This window comes from Cetorhinus maximus, unplaced genomic scaffold (genome assembly GCF_964194155.1).
Source record: "Cetorhinus maximus unplaced genomic scaffold, sCetMax3.hap1.1 HAP1_SCAFFOLD_254, whole genome shotgun sequence".
NCBI lineage: Eukaryota > Metazoa > Chordata > Chondrichthyes > Lamniformes > Cetorhinidae > Cetorhinus > Cetorhinus maximus.
The window spans coordinates 283,801-308,019 of NW_027596215.1; the positions used below are offsets into that span (position 1 = coordinate 283,801).

Here is a 24,219-nt window from a genome sequence, read left to right on the forward strand (position 1 = left end):
TATGTCTCACTGAATGTCTGCCCATACCCTTGTGCCCAATCAAAATATCAGCCAGTGTCCTATCATTTCTCCACTGTCGAAGAATAAAAATGATTCAGTCTCGGATCAGTCTTTTCTCCAAATTACAATTTAAATTATTCTCCACGTTAATTTGTAAAGAAGTTTGAGACAATGTAAAATTTAGTTGTCAGCTGTTTAACCCACATTACACCCACTCCCCACTGAACCAACCCTGAAACCCCCACTGACCCAGCCCCGCACCCCCCAATGACCCAGCCGCACACCCCCGACTGACCCAGCCCCGCAACCCCCACTGACTCAGCCCCGCACCCCCCACTGACCCAGCCCCGCACCCCCCACTGACCCAGCCCCGCACCCCCCACTGACCCAGACCCGCACCCCCTACTGACCAAGACCCGCACCCCCCCAGTGACCCAGCCCGGCACCCCCAACTGACCCAGCCCCGCACCCCCCACTGACCCAGCCCCGCACCCCCCACTGACGCAGTCCCGCACCCCCCAGACCCAGCCCCGCTCGCCCCACTGACCCAGCCCCGCACCACCCACTGACCCAGCCCCGCACCACCCACTGACCCAGCACCGCACACCCCACTGACCCAGCCCCGCACCCCCCCACTGACCCAGACCCGCACCCGCCTCCCACTGACCCAGCCCCGCACCCCCCACTGACCCAGCCCCGCACCCCCCACTGACTCAGCCCCTCACCCCCCACTGACCCAGCCCCGCAACCCACAATGACCCAGCCCCGCACCCCCCACTGACACAGACCAGCACGCCCCACTGACCCAGCACCGCACCCCCCAATGACCCAGCCCCGCGCCCCCCACTGACCAGCCCCGCACCCCCCATTGACCCAGCCCCGCACCCTCCACTGACCCAGCCCTGCACCCACCACTGAACCAGCCCCGCACCCCCCACTGACGCAGCCCCGCACCACCCACTGACCCAGCCCCGCACCCCGCACTGACCCAGCCCCGCACCACCCACTGACCCAGCCCCGCACCCCCCACTGACCCAGCCCCGCACCTCCCACTGACCCAGCACCGCAGCCCCCCACTGACCCAGCCCCGCACCCCCCACTGACACAGCCCCGCACCCCCCACTGACCAAGCCCTGCACCCCCCCAGTGACCCAGCCCAGCACCCCCCACTGACCCAGCCCCGCACCCCCCACTGACCAAGCCCCGCACCCCCCAGACCCAGCCCCGCACCCCCCAGACCCAGCCCCGCTCCCCCCACTGACCCAGACCCGTACCCCCCACTGACCCAGCCCCACACACCGCACTGACACAGCCCCGCATACCCCCACTGTCCCAGCCCCGCAACCCCCACTGAGCCAGCCCCGCACCCCCCACTGATCCAGCCCCGCACCCCCCACTGACTCAGCCCCTCACCCCCCACTGTCCCAGCCCCGCACCCCCCATTGACCCAGCCCCGCACCCCCCACTGACCCAGCCCTGCACCCCCCACTGAACCAGCCCCGCACCCCCTACTGAACCAGCCCCGCACCCGCCTCCCACTGACCCAGCCCCCACCCGCCTCCCATTGACCCAGCCCCGCACCCCCCACTGACCCAGCCCCGCACCCCCCACTGACCCAGCCCCGCACCACCCACTGACCCAGCCCCGCACCCCCCACTGACCCAGCCCCGCACCTCCCACTGACCCAGCCCCGCACCCCCCCACTGAACCAGCCCCGCACCCCTCACTGACCCAGCCCCGCACCCCCCACTGACCCTGCCCCGCAACCCCCTACTGACCCAGCTTTGTCCTATCTTCATTCCATTTGCCTTTCTAATCACTGGCTGAACTAACATGCTAATCTTTAGTGATTCATCTCCCAGTGCACTCAAATCCCTCTGTACACAGAGCTCTGCAATCTCTCTTAATTTAAATAATATGCTGCTTTTCTATTCTTCCTGCCAAAATGGACAAGTTCATTTTTTTTCTATATTGTACGCCATCTGCCAAATTTTTGCCCATTCACTTAACCTATCTAAACCCCTTCGTAAACTCTGATGTTCTCTTAACAACTTATTTTCCTACCTATTTTTGTGTCATCAGCAAACTTAAGCTACCATGCATTCGGTTCCTTCATCCAAGTTATTGATATAAACTGGATATAGTTAAGGCCCCAGCACTGATCCCTGTGGCACTCCACTAGTTGCAACTTGCCAGCCAAAAATTGAACCACTTATTCTGACTCCCTGCATCTTGTTAACGAACCAATCCTCTACCATGTTATTGTGTTACCCCCTCCATCATGAGCTCCTATTTGGTGCTGTAACCTTTAATGTGGCACCTTATCAAATGCCTTTTGGAAATCCAGTGCACCACATCTACAGATTCCCCCTTATCATCCTTGCTAGCAACATAGAAAGATTACAGCACAAGAGAACAAAAACAAAAATACCTGGAAAAACTCAGCTGGTCTGGCAGCATCTGCGGAGAGGAACACAGTTAACTTTTCGAGTCCGATTGACTCTTCATCAGAACTAAGGAAAATAGAAAAGAGGTGAAATATAAGCTGCTTTAAGGGGGAGGAGTGTGGGGGGTGGGACAGGTAGAGCTGGATAGAGGGCCAGTGATTGGTGGAGATTGCCAAAAGATGTCACAGACAAAAGGACCAAAGACGTGTTGACGGTGGTGACATTAGCTAAGGAATGTGCAAATGGTGACATTAAGGGTAGAAAGCAGGACGAGCGAGGTACAGGTAGCCCTAGTGGGGGTGGGGTGGGGGGAAGGGATCGAAATAGGCTAAAATATAGAGATAAAACAATGGATGGAAATACATTTAAAAATAATGGAAATAGGTGGGAAAAGAAAAATATATGTAAATTATTGGAAAAGGGGGGATCGGAAACGGGGTGGGGATGGAGGAGAGAGTTCATCATCTAAAATTGTTCAACTCAATATTCAGTTCAGAAGGCTGTAAAGTGCCGAGTCGGAAGATGAGTTGCTGTTCCTCCAGTTTGCGTTGGGCTTCACTGGAACAATGCAACAGGCCAAGCACAGACATGTGGGCATGAGAGCAGGGTGGAGTGTTGAAATCGCAAGCTACATGGTGGTCTGGGTCATGTTTGCGGATAGACCGAAGATGTTCTGCAAAGCGGTCACCCTGTCTGCGTTTGGTCTCTCCAATATAGAGGAAACTGCATTTGGAGCAACGAATGCAGTAGACTAAATTGAGGGAAGTGCAAGTGAAATGCTGCTTCACTTGAAAGGAGTGTTTGGGCCCTTGGACAATGAGGAGAGGGGAAGTAAAGGGGCAGGTGTTGCACCTTCTGCGTTGCATGGGAAGGTGCCGTGGGAGGGGGTTGAGGTGTAGGGGGTGATGGAGGAGTGGACCAGGGTGTCCCGGAGGGAACGATCCCTGCGGAATACCGTCAGGGGGGGTGAAGGGAAGATGTGTTTGGTGGTGCCATCATGCTGGAGTTGGTGGAAATGGCGGAGGATGATCCTTTGAATGCACAGGCTGGTGCGGTGATAAGTGAGTACAAAGGGGACAATATCATGTTTCTGGGAGGGAGGAGAAGGTGTGAGGGCGGATGCGAGGGAGATGGGCCAGACACTGTTGAGGGCCCTGTCAACCACCGTGGGTGGAAAACCTCAGTTAAGGAAGGAGGAGGACATGTCAGAGGAACTGTTTGCCATATTTCTGTCTTCACCCCTTCCCCTGTCTCCCAGAACCCTGATAGGGTCCCACGTGTCCTCACTTTTCACCCCACCAGGATCCATATTCAAAGGATCATCCCCCACTATTTTTGTTATCTCCAACATGAGGCCACCACAAAACAAATCTTTTCCTCACCCCCTGTCAGCATTCCATAGGGAATATTCCCTCTGAGACACTCTGGTCCACTCCTCCATCACCCCCCAAATCCTCATCGCCTTTCAATGGCACCTTCCCATGCAATTGCAGATGGTGCAACACCTCGTCATTTACTGCTTCCGTTCTGATGATCCAAGGCCCCAAACACTCCTTTCAGGAGAAAGGGCGCTTCACTTTCACCTCCTTCAATTTTGCCGACTGTATTCGCTGATCCCAAAGCAGTCTCCTCTATATTGGTGAGACTAAACGCAGACTGGGGGATCCATTTGCAGAACACCTTCACTCAGTCTGCAAGCATGACCCAGACCTTCCTGTTGCTTGCCAATTCAACACATCACCTTGCTCCCATGCCCACATGTCCGTCCATGGCTCCTGCAATGCTCCAGTGAAGCCCAAGGCAAAGCGGAGGAACGGCACCTCATCTTTTGATTGGGTAATTTACGGCCTTTTGAAGGAACATTAAGCACAACAACTTCAGACCATGAACTTTGTGCTAGTGAGTATAGGAATAGGAGACAGAAAGGATGAATGCGTGGCTGAAGAGATGGTACAGGAGGGAGAGCTTTAGTTTCCGGAATTATTGGGTCTGTTTCTGGCGAAGTTGGGGCCTGTACAAGTTGGAGAGTTGCTCATGAACTGGAACAGGACAAACATCCCAGGGTGTAAAAGAGGAGGTGCCACTGCCCTATTGATCAAGGGTCAATTGCTGCAGTAAAGTTGGATGATATCATAGAAGACTCCTCAACTGAAGCCATATGGGTAGAACTTAAAAAACAAAAAGGGGGGGCAATCTCTTTGCTGGGAGTGTACTTTCGGCCTCCAAACATTCAGGGGGAGAGAGAGGAGCAGATATGTAGGGAAATCTCAGTGAAGTGTAAAAGTAATAGGTTAATAATAGTAGGGGATTTCAAATTCCCCAGTACTAACTGGGCTGGTCATGATGTGAATGGTGGAATTCTTAAAGTGCATCCAGGAGAGCTTTTTGAGCCAGCATGTAGAAAGTCCTACAAGAGAAGGGGTAGTCCTGGCCCTAATCTCAGGGAATGAAGCCGGGCAAGTGGGAGAAGTGTCAGTGGGGGAGTATTTCAGCGACAGTGACCACAACTCTGAAAATTTAAGGTAGTTATGGAAAAGGACAAAGATGGGCTGGAAAGAAAGTTACTGAACTGGGTGAAGGCCAGTTTCAATACAATAAGTCAGGATCCGGCCAAAGTGGAGTGGGAGCAGCTACTTGTATGAAAATCCACATCAGAGCATTGGGAGTCATTCAAAAAGGCAATAGTGAGAGTTCAGGGCCAACATGTTCCCCTGAAGGTGAAGGGTAGGACCAACAAGTCCAAGAAACCTGCATGTCAAAGGGATATAGCACATTGAATAAGTTTACAAAGGTGGCTTTTGTCAGATACAGAGGGCTGAAAACAACAGAAGCCCTCGAGGAGTAAAGAAAGTGTGGGTGGGTGTGGGGTGGGGCGCAGGAGTAATTAAGTACTTAGGAGAGCAAAACAGGGACATGATAAAACACGGGCAGACAAGATAAAGGAAAATCCGAAGGCATTTTATAAATATATTAAGGGCAAGAGGATAACCAGGGGAAGAATAGAGCCCACTTGGGGCCAAAGTGGCAATCTGCGTGGAGCCAGAGAGTGAGGTTTTGAACGATTACTTTTCAGCCTTGTTCACTATGGAGAAGGACATTGTAGGTGTAGAAATCAGGGAAGGGCACTGTGATATGCTTGAAGAAATTAACTTTGAAGAAAAAGGTATTAGTGGTTTTAGCAAGCTTAAAAGTAGATACATTCCCAGGCCCAGGTGAGATGTACCCATGGCTGCTTTGTGAGGCAAGGCAGGAGATTGCAGGGGCTCTGGCACTAATTTTCAAATCCTCTCTGGCTACAAGAGAGGCTCCAGGGGACTAGAGGACAGCGAATTTGGCACCATTATTCAAGAAGCCTAGTATGGATAAACCAGGTGATGACAGGGCAGTGAGTCTAACATCAGTGGTAGGGAAACTATTGGGAAAAAAATATGAGGTACAGGATTAATTTCCACTCGCAGGGGCAGGGATTAATTTGGGATAGTCAGTATGGCTTTGTCAGGGGGAGATCATGTCTAACAAATTTGTTTGAATTTTTCGAGGAGGTGACTAGTTTTGTAGATGAGGGTAGTGAAGTTGATGTAGTCAACGTGGACTTAAGTAAGGTTTTTGACAAGGCTCCAGATGGGAGAATGGGCAAGAAAGTAAGAGTCCATTGGATCCAGGGCAATTTGGCAAATTGGATCCGAAATTGGTTAGTGCCAGGAGGCAGAGTGTCAGGGTCAAAGGCTGTTTTTGCAATTGGAATCCTGTAACGAGTGATGTACTGCAGGGATCAGTTATGGGACCCTTGCTGTCTGTTCTGTACATTAATGATTTAGACATGAATATAGGAAGTATGATCAGTAAGTTTGAAGATGACGCGAAAATTGGTGGTGTTGTACATAGTGAGGAGGAAAGTCCTGTAATAGTGAGATATAGGTGGGCTGGTAAGACGGGCAGAGCAGTGGCAAATGGAATTTAATCCTCAGAAGTGTGAGGTGATGCATTTTGGGAGCACTAACATGGCAAAGGAATACACAATGAATGGTAGGAGCCTGGGAAGTACAGAGGATCAGAGGGACCTTGGTGTACATGTCCAAAGATCCCTGAAGGTAGCAGCACAGGTAGATAAGGGGGATTAGAAGGCATATGGAATACTTGCCTTTATTAGCCGAGCCATAGAATATAAGAAGAGGGCGGTAATGTTGGAGCTGTGTAAAACGCTAGTTAGACCACAGCTGGATTACTGTGTGCACTTCTGGTTGCCATAGGAAGGATGTGATTGCACTAGAGAGGGTGCAGACAAGATTCACCAGGGTGTTGCCTGGGCTGCAGCATTTCAGCTTTGGAGAGAGACTGGATAAGCTAGCGTTGTTTTCCTTAGAGCAGAGAAGGTTGAGGGGGGTCCTGATAGAGGTATACAAAATTATGAGGGGTGTAGATAGGGTAGATAGGAAGAAACTTTTCCCCTTAGCAGAGTTGTCAATAACGAGGGGGCATCAATTTAACGTGTGGTGCAGGAGGTTTAGAGGGGATTTGAGGAATTTTTTTTTCACCCAGAGGGTGGTTGGAATCTGGAACACACTCCCTGAGGGGGTGGTAGAGACAGGAACCCTCACACCATTTAAGTAGTGTTTAGATAAGCACTTGAAACACCAAAGCAGACAGGGCTACAGGACAAGTGCTGGAAAATGGGATTAGAATAGATAGGTGCTTGATGGCTGGCACGGACATGAAAGGCCTGTTTCTATGTAACTCTGTCTCTCTCTCTCTCTCCTCCATCTTTACCCCCATTTTTACTCATTTAAAAAAAATACTTCTTTACTTTTATTTATTTTTAACCTATATATTCTTTTTTTATCCTTTTTCCACCACCATCCCTCCCCCCCACCACAGGGACCATCTGTCACTGTTTTCTGTATATGTTGTGCTTTCACACAGCGCTATGCCTTGTTCTTCTATTACCTTTCTGCCATGATCAGCACCTTCTTTAGCTCTTACCACCACCATTAACACTCCCTTTGTTTTCTGTCCATGACATCCTCGTCCACCTCTCCTGAGCTCCCACCTAACCCTAACCTTCTATTTTGCTTCACCTGCTCCGCCCCCTCTTAAATAGTATAAAATCCATCACATTTCCACTTCTCTTTAGCTCTGAAAATGTCTTATGGACTGGAAATGTTAACTCTGTTTCTCGCTCCACAGTTAATGACAGACCTGCTGAGTTTTTCCAGCATTTTCTGTTTTTACCTCCAACCTGGTTCGGAGAGTTAATCTATGCAGATGTTATCTGCGGTGTCCTACAGATTCATACCCCGAAGCTCGAATATTCATTTAACTATGGTGCAACAAAGCTGGGTGACAACCACAAGATATGGTGCCTACAACCGAGCACCAGTAAAACAGCTTCTAGCATATTCCACCTGCAATGCCAACACAACGGCATAGTGAGATTCCCGCTATAATTGTAATACAGAGACCCAGGAGGCAAATATTGTAGTTTGAATCCAATAAAAATCTGGAATTAAAAGTTTATTGAGCACGGAACCATTGACGAATGTTGTGAAAGCCCATTTGGTTCACTAATAACCTTTAGGGCAGGAAATCTGCCGTCCTTACCTGGTCTGGCCTACATGTGACTCCAGACCCACAGCAATGTGGTTGACTCTTAAATGCCCTCTAGCAAGCCATTCAGCTGAACAAAACTGCACCAAATCCCCAAAAAAGGATCGAAACTGGACCGTCCACCTGGAATCGATCTAGGCAACGGAAATGACAACGGCAAACTCAGCCCTCACAATCCTGCAAAGTCCTCCTTACCAGCAGACTGCGGCTAGTGCCAAAATTGGGAGAGCTGTCTCACAGGCTGGTCAAGCAACAGCCCTGACACAGTCATCCTCACGGAATCATATCTTACAGATAATGTCCCAGACACCATCAACATCCCTGGGTATGCCCTGCCCAGCCCTATTGGAAGGACAGGCCCAGCAGAGGTGGTAGTACGGTGGTATACACAGTCAACAGGGAGTTGCCCTGGGATTCCTCAACATCACCTCCAGACACCATGAAGTCTCCTGGTCAAACATGGGCAAGGAAACCTCCTGCTGAATTCCACGTACCGCCCTCCCTCAGCTGATGAATCAGTGCTTCCTTCCTGCCTAAGTAGGGATGAGATAACTCCCTGCAAACCTGCATTGTTTCAGTATATTTTTATATAAACTAACACACAGGGCATAATGTGTTACTCAGTAGGGACACAGTGCTTGAACACCACTTGGAGGAACCACTGAGGGTGGAAAGGGTGCAAAATGTATTCTTGGAGGGAGACTTCAACTTCCATCACCAAGAGTTGCTCGGTTGCTCCCGACCGAGCTGGCCGAATACAAAAGGAAGTGAAGGGCAGCAGACAGTTAAAAAATTCACTGGAGGCTGCACAAATATCCCCATCCTCAAATGATGGGGAAGCCAAGCACATCAGTGCATAAGATAAGGCTGCAGCGGTTGCTACAATCTTCAGCAAGAAGTGCCGTGTGGATGATCCATCTTGGCCTCCTCCGGAGCTCCCCAGCATCACAGATGCCAGTCTACAGCCAATTTAATTCACTCCACGTGATATCAAGAAACGACTGAAGGCACTGGATACAGAAAAGAATATGTACCCCGGCAATAATACTGGAGACTTATGCTCCAGAACTTGCCCTGCCCCTAGCCAAGCTATTCCAATACAACTACAACGTTAGCATCAACCCAGCTACGTGGAAAATTGCCCAGGCACATCCTGTACACAAAAATCAGGACAAATCCAACTCGGCCAATTACCTCCCCATCATTCTACTCTCGATCAATAGTCAAGGAATGGAAGGGGTCAGCAACAGTGGTATCAAGCAGCACTTGCTTAGCAGTAACCTGCACAGTAATGCCCAGTTTGAGTTCCGCCAGGGCCACTCAACTCCTGACCTCATTACAGCCTTGATTCAAACATGGACAAAAGAGCTGAACTCGAGGTAAGGTGAAAGTGATTTCCCTTGACATCAAGGCCACATTTGACAGTGTGTGACACCAAGGAGCCCTAGCAAAACAGGAGTCAATGGGAATCGGGGGAAAATCTCCACTGGTTGGAGTCATGCCTAGCACAAAGGAAGATGGTTGTGGTTGCTCGAGATCAGTCATCTCAGCTCCAGGACATCACTGCAGGAGTTCCTCAGGATAGTGTCCCCGGCCCAACCACCTTCAGCTGCTTCATCAATGACCTTCTTTCCATGATAAGGCCAGAAGTGGGGATGTTCGCTGATGATTGCACAATGTTCAGCACCATTCACGATAATGGAGCAGTCCACGTCCAAATGCAGGAAGAGCAGGACAATATCCAGACTTGGGCTGACAAGTGGCAAGTAACACTCACACCACACAAGTGCCAGGAAATGACCATCTCCAACAAGAGAGAATCTAACCACTTGACGTTCAATGGCATTACAATCACGTAACCCCCACTATCAACGTCCTTGGGGGGCGGGGGAGGGGGGGCGGGGTTACCATTGACCAGAAACTGAACTGGACTAGCCATATAAATGCAATGGCTACAAGAGCAGGTCAGAGGCTTGGAATCCTGTGATGAGTAACTCATCTTCTGATGCCTCAATGCCTGTCCACCATCTACAAGGCACAAGTCAGGAGTGTGATGGGATACTCCCCACTTGCCTGGATGAGTGCAGCTCCCAGGACACCCAAGAAACTTGACACTATACAGGACAAAGCAGCCCACTTGATTGGCACCACATCCAAAAAATATCCTCTCCCTCCACCACTGACACAGAGTGGCAGCTGTGTGTACCATCTACAAGGTGCACTGCAGGAATTCACCAAGGCTCCTTCAACAGCACCTTCCAAACACACAGTCATTGCCATCTAGATGGATAATGGCAGCAGATAGATGGGAACATCACCAGCTGGAAGTTCCCCTCCAAGTCACTCACCATCCTGACTTGGAAATATGCCACCGTTCCTTCACTGTCACTGGGTCAAAATCCTGGAACTCCCTTCCTAACAGCACTGTGGGTGCACATATACCACATGGATTACAGCAGTTCAAGAAGGCAGCTCATCAGCACCTTCTCAAGGGAAATTAGGGATGGGTAATAAATACTGGCCCAGCCAGCGAAGCCCACCTCCCATGAATGAATGTTTAAAAATGCCAGCACTAACAGGAAACTGAACATCGCCCTGGATGGCCAGAGTCTGAACAATCCCTACCTTTTCTATCTCGGCGTCGTCCTTGACAGAAGTCTTACATACAAGCAGCACGTCATCAAGACAGCAGAAAAATAACCTGCAACAGACTCACAGTAAACTGACAAGTTCCTCATGGGGATCACAGGCCAACATCCTGAGGATCTCTCCTCTTGCCATCATGTACTCAAGTGCAGAATACTGCAGCCCAGTAAGATACCAATCTGACCACAACAAACGTACCAACGTACATCATGCAGGACTCTTTGACCAAATCACCTCCCTGGGTTCCCTGCTCTGAAGAGCAGCACCCCCGCCCCCACACCATCCCCAACACCAGAAGGATAATTGCAACTAGCAAGCAATTGGCAAGTATAGTCTAACCTAGAATGCTCTAAGTCAACAACTTCCTCAACCAACCAGCAGTATACCTTCCATCACGCCGTCACATGTGGTTCAACACACGACAGCGAGAAGTAACATCTGTGGACCCATGGCAGGAGGATTAGCAGGAGAAAATATCCATCAGAAACCACTCTTGTTGTAGAGCCCACTGCTCATCCACCCAGCTTTGAGCTCCTAGAGTGGGTCTCTAAAACCATTTCTAGACTGACCAATGCTCTGTGCAGCACTCAACATTAGTGAGGTGATCTCATTGAAACATAGAAGAATCTGAAGGGGCATGACCGTGTAGACACAGAAAAGCTGTTTCCCATGGCTGGGAATCTAGAAGATGGGATTACAGATTATTCAGAATTGAGATAAGGAGGAACTGATTCACTCGGAGTTGTGAATCTTTGGAATTCTCTACCCCAGAGATTGTGGATGCTTGTTTGATCTTGCATGGACAGCACTGGTTCAAGAAGGGACCTCACCACCACCTTCTCAATTGGGGATGGGCAATAAAAATGCTGCCTAGACAGTGACACCCACATTCAATGAAATAAAAAAGGAAGGATATAAGGAGCAGGCAGGAAAGCAGAGTTGAGGCAGATGAGTCATTATGATCAGGCATAGTGCAGCAGGCTCAAGAGGCCAAAGGGTCCACAGCTTATGTCCACAGCTACTTATGTTCCTATGTTAAAATCACGGCATTGCCAGATCAGGAGGCAATGCAGTAACACACTAACAGAGACTTACAGTTCACTGCCCGGCAGACAGGAAGAAAAGACACTGATGTCTGTAGAGGAGCAGTCAGGGTCACAGCAGCAGTCGAGTTCACAGACTCTGCCAATCAGGCCACAGGTACAAATGGGAACAGCTGGAACAAGACAGAGAGAGAAATGTCTTACCACAGAGCACAGAAAGTATGAAAAACCATCTCCCTCCCATGTTTGAATCCACAATAATTTTCTTCTCCATTTCCCCATATCAATCTGCAAACTTATACTCCCATTGCTTTCTACTTATTCAATTACTGGTGCCAGATATGCTCTCAAACCTTTGAATTAAAAATAACACGGTGAATTTGTGGTCCAATTTTAATCGTGATGCAGGACCGAAGAGACTTCAAAGAAAACACACAGATATTGAGACATTTTTTTTCTACGTTATAAACAGACTTATAGATTACAAAAATGAGGAAGTTATGTTCAATTTTTATCAATCACAGGTTGGGCCTGAGCGAGAGTTTCCGTGTCCCCCACTTAAAGAGCTGGAGCAGAATTAACAGAATGGTAGCAAGAATGAGAAACTTTACAAGTAAAAGCAGTGGTTAAAGAAGGTGACTAACCACCAGTTTGTCAACGGCATTTAGGAACATGCAACAGATGCTGGCCTTGTCAGTGACACCCAAATCCCATGAAATAATTTTTTAAATAACGTCAGTTATGTGAAGTCCTGGCAAAACTGGTGCTGTTTCCCTTAGAGCAGAGAAGGCTAAAGGGAGATTGAACTGAGGAGTTCAAAATGAGGAAGGTTTTGATAGTGAGGGAGGAAGTTTTTCCATTGGCAGAGGGGTCGGAAGCAGAGGAGGACAGATTTATGGAATCTGTAATTGGCAAAGGAACCAGAAGGGAGATGAGTTTTTATTTTAAATAGTGAGTTATGATGATCTGGAAGGAGCGATATGAAAGAGCGGGCGCAGAAGTAACTCCCCATCCTGCACCGCCCATTCTCCCCACACCACCCTCCCCCGCCCCCTGCCAACTACCTGCTCTGATTGAGGATCGTAGGAATGTGAAAAGAATTGCTCAGTTGACATAAACTTTAATGACTGGTGTGGGAGGCCAGGGCAAGGGGACAACTTTCCTATTATCAGAGTCACGATATTCAGGAGAGCAAGTTAGGAAACATTTCCTGACACAAAGGGTGGGGGAAGTGGAGAACTCTGTCCCAGAAAATTTGTGCATTCCGCACCATATCCAAGCTGTTCCAGTAAAGCTACAACAGCTACAGCTACCTGGCTATGTGGAAAATTGTCCAGTTATGTGCTGTACACAAAGAGCAAGACAAGTCCAAACCAACTAATTACTGCCCCATCAGTCTACTCTCCATCATCAGTAAAGTAGCAGAAGGAGTCATCAACTGTGCTATAATGCAGCACTTGTTTAGCAATAACCTGCTCACTGACACCCAGTTTGGGTTCAGCCAGGGCCACTCAGCTCCTAAACTTATGACAGTGAGATGAGAGTGACTGCCCTTGAGATCAATTCTCCATTTGACTGAGTGTAGCATGAAGGAGCCCGAGCAAAACTGGAGTCAACGGGAATCAGGGGGAAAACTCTCTGCTAGTTGGAGTCATGCCAAGCACAAAGGAAGATGGTTGTTGGAAGTCAGTCATCTCAGCTCCAGGAGTTCCTCAGGGTGGTGTCCTCAGCCCAACCATCCTTAGCTGCTTCAATGACCTTCCTTCCACAAGATCAGAAGTGGGGATGTTTGCTGATGATTGCACAATGTTCAGCACCATTAGTGACTCCTCAGGTACCGATGCAGTCCATGTCCAAATGCAGCAAGACCTGGACAATATCCAGGCTTGAGCTGACAAGTGGAAGTAACATTCACACCACACAGGTGTCAGGCAATGACCACCCCCAACAAGAGGGAATCCAACCATCGCCTCTTGATGTCCAATGGCATTCCCATCACTGAATCTCCCACTATCAACATCCTGGGGTTTACCATTGACCAGAAACTGAGCTGCAACGGCCAAATAAAAACTATGGCTACAAGAGCAGGTCAGAAGCTGGGAATCCTGCAGCGGGTAACTCGCCTCCCGACCCCCCCAAAGCCTGTCTATTGGGCGGGGATTTGATGATGGGGGAAGGGGTGTTTGTGAATGACGGTGAGAAGGTCAGTGTTTCTGCGGAATTTACAGTATTTCTAGAGAGTGAAAGCTTGGTATTGAAGTCAGATTGTTGAATAGAGGGGCGGCCCGGGATTAACCTGCAGCTTTGGAGAGAAAAGGGCGCATTTGCGCCTCTCCTGAGGAAAATGGAGCAATGAGAGGCGGGGAGAATGGAGAAAGGCGAAAGGCTGCTTTTCCCTCCTAGACCCAGCTTCACTCTCGCTCTGAAGATCGTGTCCCCCAGCCCAGGGTGAAGAATGGGAACAAATCCAAACAACATCACCAGGGCTGAGTGAGGAAATCGCTGCTTTGTCGGCAATGCCGCCTTTCCAAGGTCCCAGGAAGATGAGGGGATCCTCCCAGTCCCGGGACTCACATTGAAAACCCGAAAACTATTTACAGGCGATTTAAACTCTTCCCGCCTTTTCTCCCAGGCTCCGCTTTATTGCAATATCTGCCAGGCCCCGCCCTCAACCCGGCCCAGAACCGCCCCCCAACCCGGCCCAGCCTCGCCCAGACTCCCCCAGCAACCCCCACCGCCCCCCTCCGAACCCCCCACGTTAAACCAGCTTATATTTCACCCCTCTCCAAACTTTACTCAGTTCTGTTGAAGGGTCATGAGGACTCGAAACGTGAACTCTTTTCTTCTCCGCCGATGCTGCCAGACCTGCTGAGTTTTTTCAGGTAATTCTGTTTTTGTTTTGGATTTCCTGCATCCGCAGTAGTTTTTTCTTTTTATCTCCTTGTTTCTCTGTCTCCCCAATTCGCCTCGCTGTCCGTCTACCTCATCAGTCTCTCTCACTGTCTCCCATATCCATGTCTGTCTTACCTCAGCCATGTCTATCTCCCCCATCTGTCTCTATCACCGTCTCATCTTTTGTCTATGTCCCATGTCTGTGCCTTACCCTCCCCACATCTGCCTCCCTATTTCTCTGTCTCTCCCTGTACCTCTGCATCTCGCTCTGCCCTTTGCTCATCTGTACATCCCTCTTTCACTCCCATGCACCTCTCTCTCTATCCTTTCCTTGTCTGTCTCTCCATCTTTCAACCAGCTTCCCTGGTTCTGTATATCCTCCATCTGTCTCCCCATCATATGGCCCTCAAATACTTAGCTCTCCACTCATGCTTCTCGTTCTCTTTGACTCCACCCATCCCTCTCACTCACTCTGCCCCCATACCCCCAGTATATCTCACATCTCTCTCTCCATGTCCCCCCATCCAGCTCCTCCATCTGCTTTCGCTTCCAGTCTGCCTCTCCCCAGTTGACTCCCAGTCTGCTTCTCTCTTTCTCCCCCATCTATCCTCCCACAATCTGTATCCACAGGTCTCTCGTTCTAACCCTCTGGCTGTTTCTTATGTATGTCTAGCCAGGTTGTCTTCACGTTTCTGTCTCTCTTTCCCAACTGTCTGATTAAATCTTATTTAATAGTTACTGCTTGACTAATCAAATTGATTCTTTTTGATGGCATAGCAGAGAAGGTTGACAAAGGGAATGCAGTGGATGTTGCCTATATGGATTTTAAAAAAGCCTTTGACAATGTACCATAAAAAAGGCTGGTTAAAAATTGAGGCTCATGGAGTAGGAGGGTCATTGTAAGCTTGGATAAAAAATTGGTTTAAGGATAGTATAAAAAAAGGTCATGGTAAATGGTTGTTTTTCAGAATGGAGGAGGGTAGTGTTGTTCCCCAATGATTAGTGCGAGGACTACTGCTTTTTAGATATAGAATATATATATATATATATATATATATATATATATATATAAATAACTTGGGTATTGGAATATAGGGTAAAATTTCAAAAATTTTCAAATGTTACCAAACTTTGAGCATGTGGCAAACAGTGAGGATGATACCAATTGACTGCAACAGGATATAGAAAGGTTAGTAGAATGGGCAGGCAAGAGGCATTTGGAATTTAATACAGAGAAGTGTGAGGTGATTCATTTTTCAAGAAGGGAAAGGGAGAGGAATTATAGACTAAATGTCACAGTTCAAAAGAGTGTTCAGGGACAGAGGGACCTAGGGGTTCACCAGCAGAGATCTTCAAAGCTGGAAGGATATATTGGGAGAGCAGTTAGAAAAGCATATGGGATATTTGCCTTCATCATCAAGGTATTGAGTAAAAAATCAGGGATGTATTGCTGAACTGGTTAGGTCACAATGAGTGTATTGTGTTCCAGTTCTGGTCACCACACTTTAGGAAGGATGTAAAGGTCCTTGAGAGGATGCGGTGGAGATTTACCAGAATGGTTCCAGGGATTTAGGTTAGGTTTGAGAATCTGGGGTTTCTTCCTTGGACCAAAGGAGGCTGAGGGGAGATCTGGTAGAGGTGTGCAAGATTGTGACAGACTTAAATAAGGTAGACAAAGAAAAGCTGTTGCCCTTAACTGATGGCACAAGGACATCGAGACACAGGTTTAAGGTTTTGGGCAAGAGATGCAAGGGAATGTGAGGAAAAAGATAATTTATGCAGCCTATGGTAATAACCAAATTTGGCCAAAATTAGATGACTGAGCAAGTGAGTCTGGAAGGCATAGAAATTGTAGGCCAGTTAAGGCACAAGGGAGTTTGGCAAGGTTGGATGGTGTTTATTTTAATGCAAGGAGTCTGACGAATAAGGCTGATGAGTTGAGGGCACAAATTAACACATGGAAGTATGATGTCATTGCTGTCACAGAAACATGGTTGAGAGAGGGGCAGGATTGGCAGCTCAATATTCTAGGATATAGGGTCTTCAGGCAAGACAGGGAAGGAGATAAAGAGGAAAGGTATGACAATATTCATTAAGGAATCAATTACAGCAGTAAGGAGGAATGACATTTTAGAAGGCTCCTCAAATGGAGCCATATGGGTAGAACGGAAAATCAAAAAATTGCAATCACATTGCTGGGAGTGTACTATAGGCCCCCAAACAGTCAGAGAGAAATAGAACAGCAGATATGTAGGCAAATTTCAGAGAAATGTAAAAATAATAGAGTAGTAATAGTGTGGGATATCAACTTCCCAACATGAACTGGTTAGTCAGACTGTGATAGGTTTAGAGTATGTGAAATTTTTTAAATGCATCCAGGAGAGCTTTTAATCCAGTACGTAGAAGTTCCGAAAGACAGGGTGTAGTCCTGGACTTAATTTTAGGGAATGAAGCCGGGCAAGTGGTAGAGGTATCAGTGGGTGAGCATTTTGCAGATACTGATCAAAACTCCATTAGATTCAAGGTTGTTATGGAAAAGGACAAAGATGGGCCAGAAATCAGAGTTCTAAATTGGGGGAAGGCCGATTTTAATAAGATCAGATTTAATTTGGCCAGAGTGGACTGGGAGCAGCTACTTTTAGGTAAATCTGCGTCAGAGCAGTGGGACTCATTCAAGAAGGAAATGGGGAGAGTACAGGGCCAACATATTCCAATAAAGATAAAGGGTGGGACCAACAAATTCAGGGAACCCTGGATGTCAAGGGATATACAGGATTGGATAAAGAGAAAAAGAAAGGCTTATGGCAGATACCAAGGGTGCAAAACTGCGGAAGCCCTTGAGGAGTATAGAATGTGTAGAGGGGAACTTGAAAAGGAAACTAGGAGAGCAAAAAGGGGGCATGAAAAAACATTGGCAGGTAAAATAAAGGAAAATCCAAAGTTATTTTACAAGTACATTAAGAATAAGAGGATAACTGGGGAAAGAGTAGGGCCAATTAAGGACCATAATGGTAATTTGTGTGTGGAACCGGAAGACATAGGTAGGGTTCTAACTGAATACTTTGTGTCGGTGTTCACAAGTGAGAGGGTCGACGTAGGTATGGAAATCAGGCAGAAGGACTGCGATATAATTAAAGAAATTAGCATAGAAAGGGAGGAGGTTCTAAGTGGTCTGGCAGGCTTAAAAGTAGATAAGTCTCTAAGCCTGGATGAAATGTATCCCAGGCTGTTGAATGAGGCAAGGAAGGAAATAGCAGGGATGCTGGCAATTATTTTCAATACCTGTCTGGCCACAGGAGAGGTGCCAGAGGACTGCAGGACAGCTAATGTGGTACCGTTATTCAAGAAGGGAGGAAGGGTTGAAACAGGGAACTACACGCCAGTCAGTCTAACCTCAGTGGTGCGGAAACTATTGGAAGCAATCCTGAGGGACAGAATTAATCTACACTTGGAGAGGCAGGGATTAATGAAGGACAGTCAGCAAGGTTTTGTTAAGGGGAGGTCATGTCTGACCAATTTGACTGAATTTTTCGAAGAGGTGACCAGATGTGTAGATGAGGGCAATGCATTTGACATAGTCTACTTGGACTTCAACAAGGCTTTTGATAAGCTCCCATATGGGAGACTGATAACGAAGGTAAGAGCCTATGTGATCCAAGGAAATTTGGCAAATTGGATCTAGAATTGGCTGAGTGGCAGGAAGCAGAAGGTGATGGTCGAGGGGTGTTTTTGTGACTAGATGCCTGTGTCCAGTGGGGTTCTACAGGGATCAGTGTTGGGTCCCTTGCTGTTTGTGTTATATATCAACAAGTTAGACTTGAATGTAGGAGGGTTGATCAGCAAGTTCGCGGATGACGTGAAAATTGTTGGGGTGGTAAATAGTGAGGAGGATAGCCTTAGATTACAGAAGGATATAGATGGGCTGGTCAGATGGGCTGATCAGTGGCAAATGGAATTTAATCCTGAATATCTTTATACAATCCCGTAAGTGTGTGGTGATGCACTTGGGCAGCACAAACAAGGCACGGGAATACACGATGAATAGTAGGACCCTGGGAAGTACCGAGGATCAGAGGGACCTTGGCGTGCAGGTCCACCAGTCCCTTAAGGTAGCATGACAGGTAGATAAGGTGATTGAGAAGGCATATGGGATACTTGCCTTTATTAGCCGAGGCATAGAATATAAGAGCAGGGAGATTATGCTGGAACTGTACAAAACGCTGGTTTGGCCGCAGCTAGAGCATTGCGCGCAGTTCCAGAATCTGCATTATAGGAAGGATGTGATTGCACTAGAGAGAGTGCAGAGGAGATTTACCAGGATATTGCTTGGGCTGGAGAATTTTAGTTATGAGGAGAGATTGGATATACTGGGGTTATTTTCCCAGGAGCAGAGGAAATTGAGGGGAGACATGATTGAGATTTAAAAAATTATGAGGGGCAGAGAGAGGGTAGACAGGAAGGAACATTTCCCCTTGGTGGAGGGATCAATAACCAGGGGGCATAGATTTAAGGTAAGGGGCAGGAGATTTAGAGGGGACGTGAGGAAGAATTTCTTCACCAAGAGGGTGGTGGGAATCAGGAACTCACTGCCTGAAAGGGTGGTAGAGGCAGAAACCCTCAAAACATTTAAGAAGCGTTTGGATGTGCACTTGCGATGCCATGGCATACAAGGCAATGGGCCTGATGCTGGAAAATGGGATTAGAATAGTTAGGAACTTGTTTGACCAGCACAGACTCGATGCCGAAGGGCCTTTTTCTGTGCTGTCGACCTCTATGCCTGCCTCTCATCTCTCCCACACCCACCTCCCATCCCGGATGGCTCCCCCCATTGGTCTCTTTCTGTGTCCCTTGCTTGACTCCCTCACTGTCTCTCTCTCTCTCTCTCTCTCTCTATTTCCTCTTCTCTGATTCACCCCATCAGTTTTCCCCTGACCTGTCACTTTGTGCCTCCCACATCCGTCTGCCTCTGTCTGTCTCGACAAGTCTGCCTGTCCCCTTCCCTCAGGATTTCCCTCCACCAGTTGATGTCCCCACCATCTGCCTCTTGTACTGAATGTGTCAGATTGTTACTCTGGAAATAGAGGAAATGGCTCAGCAAAAATAACTGAAAATGGAAATAACAAAAGCACCATCACGTGTGCAGAGCTCAGTAAGAGGGAGGTTAACCCTGAACATCCAGACAGGTGTTTTCATTTAACAATGAAGTTGTGATTCCAGTAATGGGATCCCTCCACAGACACAGCTGGACGAGCTTTGTTTTTCCAGGAGTTTCTATGTTTATTATAAACAAACCGCTCACTGGAATTCCCCCAATTGATGGCTGGAAGCAGCAACGTGCATGCGCGGGAGACAGCTACACGCCTTACGCATGCGCATCAATGTTTCGATCCCGCCCCCTTTCCAGTGAATATTGATTGGCTACCAGCGCCGGGCATGCGCAATCGGTTCTGTTTTTCCTCCCTCAGCTGCACGTTGAATATCACAGTCACCAAAACAGCAGAGAGAGAAACAGAGTGAATCCCACATTGACACAGATTAGAGAGTCTGACAGTAACAGAGATGGACAGACATTGAAATGTTCCAGCTCACAGGCAGTACCAGACACTGAAAGATTCAATCATATAAAAGCAAAATATTACAGGTGCTGGAAATGTGAAATTGTAACAGAAAATCCTGAAAGACTCAGCAGGTCTGGCAGCTTCTCTGGAGAGAGAAACAGTTAACGTTTCGAGTCCATGTGCCTCAGAATGAATTTCACACTTGGACATAGTGCAGAGATTGACAATTCCTTTAAGAAGGGAGTGAGGCAAAAGACAGGAAATTACAGGGCGATTAGCCTGACCTCGGTTGTTGTTAAGATTTTAGAGTCCATTATTAAGGATGAGATTTCAGAATACTCGGAAATGCATGGTAAAATTGGGCAAAGTCAGCATGGTTTCATCAAGGGGAGGTCATGCCTGACAAATTTGTTAGAATTCTTTGAGGAGGTAACGAGTAGGTTAGACAAAGGAGAGCCAATGGATGTTATCCATTTGGACTTCCAGAAGGCTTTTGACAAGGTGCCGCACAGGAGGCTGCTCACAGATAAGAGCCCATGGTGTTAGAGGCAAGGTACTAGCATGGATAGAAGATTGGCTGTCTGACAGAAGGCAGAGAGTGGGCATAAGGGGATCCTTCTCAGGATGGCGGCCGGTGACTAGTGGAGTTCCGCAGGGGTCAGTGTTGGGACCACAACTTTTCACTTTATACATGAATGATCTAGAGGAGGGCATCCTGGCTAAGTTTGCAGATGATACATAGATAAGTGGAGGGACAGGTAGCATTGAGGAGGCTGCAGAAGGATTTGGACAGGTTACGAGAATGGGCAAAGAAGTGGCAGATGGAATACAACTTGGGGAAGTGTGAGGTCATGCACTTTGGTAGGAAGAATAGAGGCACAGACTATTTTTTAAATGGGGAGAGAATTCAGAAATCTGGAGTGCAAAGGGACTTGGGAGACCTAGTCCAGGATTCTCTTAAGGTTAACTTGCAGATTGAGTCGGTAGTTAGGAAGGCAAATGCAATGTTGGCATTTAATTCGAGAGGACTAGAATATAAAAGCAGGTAAAAGCAAAAAACTGCGGATGCTGGAAATCCAAAACAAAAATAAAAATACCTGGAAAAACACAGCAGGTCTGGCATCATCTGCGGAGACGAACACAGTTAACGTTTCAAGTCCATATGACTCTTCAACAGAACTAAGTAAAAATAGAAGAGAGGTGAAATATAAGCTGGTGTAAGGGGGGTGGGTGGTGGTTGGACAGGTAGAGCTGGATAAAGGGCCAGTGATAGGTGGAGGTAAGCAAAAGATGTCACAGACAAAAGGACAAAGAAGTGTTGAAGGTGGTGATATTATCTAAGGAATGTGATAATTAAGGGTAAAAGGACCAGCAAGGTACAGATAGCCCTAGTGGAGGTGGGGTGAAGGAATCAAAATAGGCTAAAAGGCAGAGATAAAAGAATGGATGGAAGTATATTTTAAAATAATGGAAATAGGTGGGAAGAGAAAAATCTATATAAATTATTCGAAAAAAAAAGGGATTGGAAAGGGGGTGAGGATGGAGGAGAGAGTTCATGATCTAAAATTGTTGAACTCAATATTCAGTTCAGAAGGCTGTAAAGTGCCTATTCGGAAGATGATGTGCTATTCCACCAGTTTGTGTTGAGCTTCACTGGAACAATGCAGCAAGCCAAGGATGGACATGTGGGCATGAGAGCAGGGTGGAGTGTTGAAATGGCAAACGACAGGGAAGTCTGGGTCATGCCTGTGGACAGACCGAAGGTGTTCTGAAAAGCGGTCACCCAGTCTGCGTTTGGTCTCTCCAATGTAGAGGAAACCACTTGGGAGCAGCGAATGCAGCTGACTAAATTGAGGGAAGTGCAAGTGAAATGCTGCTTCGCATGAAAGGAGTGTTTGGGCCCTTGGACGGTGAGGAGAGGGGAAGTTAAGGGGCAGGTGTTGCACCTTCTGCAGTTGCATGGGAATGTGCCGTGGGAGGGGGTTGAGGTGTAGGGGGTGATGGAGGAGTGGACCAGGGTGTCCCGGAGGGAACGATCCATGTGGAATGCCGGCAGGGGGGTGAAGGGAAGATGTGTTTGGTGGTGGCATCATGCTGGAGTTGGCGGAAATGGCGGAGGATGATCCTTTCAATGCGGAGGCTGGTGGGGTGATAAGTGAGGACAAGGGGGACCCTATCATGTTTCTGGGAGGGAGAGGAAGGTGTGAGGGCAGATGCGCGGGAGATGGGCCGGATATGGTTGAGGGCCCTGTCAACCACCGTGGGTGGAAAACCGCGGTTAAGGAAGAAGGAAGACATGTCAGAGGAACTGTTTTTGAAAGTGGCATCATCAGAACAGAATCGACGGAGGAAAAGGAACTGAGGGAATGGGATGGAGTCCTTACAGGAAGCGGGGTGTGAGGAGCTGTAGTCGAGGTAGCTGTGGGAGTCGGTTGGCTTGTAATGGATATTGCTGGACAGTCTATCACCAGAAATTGAGACAGAGAGGTCAAGGAAGGGAAGGGAAGTGTCAGAGATGGACCATGTGAAAATGGGGTGGAAATTGGAAGCAAAATTAATACATTTTTTCAGGTCCAGACGAGAGAATGGAGCAGCACTGAAGTAATCATCGATGTACCGGAGAAAGAGTTGTGGGAGGGGGCCGGAGTAGGACTGGAACAAGGAATGTTTCACATACCCCATAAAGAGACAGGCATAACTGGGGCCCATGCGGGTACCCATAGCCACACCTTTTATTTGGAGGAAGTGAGAGGAGTTTAAGGAGAAATTGTTCAGTGTGAGAACAAGTTCAGCCAGACGGAGGAGAGTAGTGGTGGATGGGGATTGTTTGGGCCTCTTTTCGAGGAAGAAGCGGAGAGTCATCAGACCATCCCAGTGGGGGATGGAAGTGTAGAGAGATTGGAGGTCCATGGTGAAGAAGAGGCGGTTGGGGCCAGGGAACTCGAAATTGTTGATATGATGTAGGGTGTCAGAGGAATCACGGATGTAGGTGGGAAGGGACTGGACAAGGGGAGAGAGAATGGATTCAAGATAGCAAGATATGAGTTCCGTGGGGCAGGAACAGGCTGACACGATCGGTCTGCCAGGACAGTCCTGTTTGTGGATTTTGGGTAGGTGGTAGAAGTGGGCCGTCCGAGGTTGGGAGGCTATTAGGTTGGAAGCTGTGGAAGGAAGATCTCCAGAGGAGTTGAGGTCAGTAACAGTCCTGGAAACAATGACTTGATAGCATGGTTCAGGTCTAGACCGTCCCAACGGTACAGATCCTACTTTCCCCAATACTGGTGCTAGTGCCTCACGAACCAGGACCAGTCTTTGAGCCACATATTGATTTTTCTAATCTTATTTGCCCTATGCCAATTTTCATGTGGTGCAGGTTATAATCTAGAGATTATTACCTTTGAGATTCTGTTTCTTAATTTGGTATATAGGTGCCATGCTCAGTCAGGGCATCAACCCTGCAGCCCCCACTCTCATCCAAACAAGCTGAGGGAACCTCAATGCTGCTGGACAATTGCAAAGGCTGAGCCGCTGCGTTCAGGGTTCCCTTACCTTCCTCATTCGCAGTCACACTCTCCTGTCCCTGACCACTGCCCAAATCAGAAGACCCTGTCCTAAGAGATGTGACTGCCTCCAGGTACAAAGTATCCAGGTAACTCTCCCCCACCCTAATGTGTTACACTGTCTGCAGTGCGGCCTGCAGCTCAATGACTCTGAGCTAAAGTTGTTCGAGCCGCAAACATTTACTGCAGATGTGATTGCCATGGAGTTACGCGATTAGGAGGATGAGAATTGTCGGGCTGGAAGAGGTTACAGGGATAGGGAAAAGAGGGGCTTTGTAGGAATGTCAACAGGATGATGAGAGGGTTGTCCTATGATGGCAGGTTGAGTAAGTTGTGCCTATTCTGAGTTGACAACAATGAGAGGTGATCTCATTGAAAGATACAAGAGTCTGAAGGGGCTTGACAGTGTAGACACTGAGAGGTTCTTTCCCCTAGTTTGGGAATCTAGAACATGGGGGCACAGTGTCAA

At 48.0% G+C, this 24,219-nt stretch overlaps 1 protein-coding gene across 2 annotated transcripts in view; it reads right to left on the bottom strand.

The window, feature by feature from the left end:
* The window catches only part of LOC144673081 (uncharacterized), a 27,279-nt gene extending 15,359 nt beyond the window's left edge, over positions 1–11,920 (bottom strand). For both annotated transcript variants that reach the window (XM_078535081.1, XM_078535080.1), the window contains exon 1: positions 11,793–11,920. The gene's annotated coding sequence lies outside the window, so the exon portion shown is untranslated. The remainder of the gene's footprint in view (positions 1–11,792) is intronic.
* Positions 11,921–24,219: the final 12,299 nt, after the last annotated feature.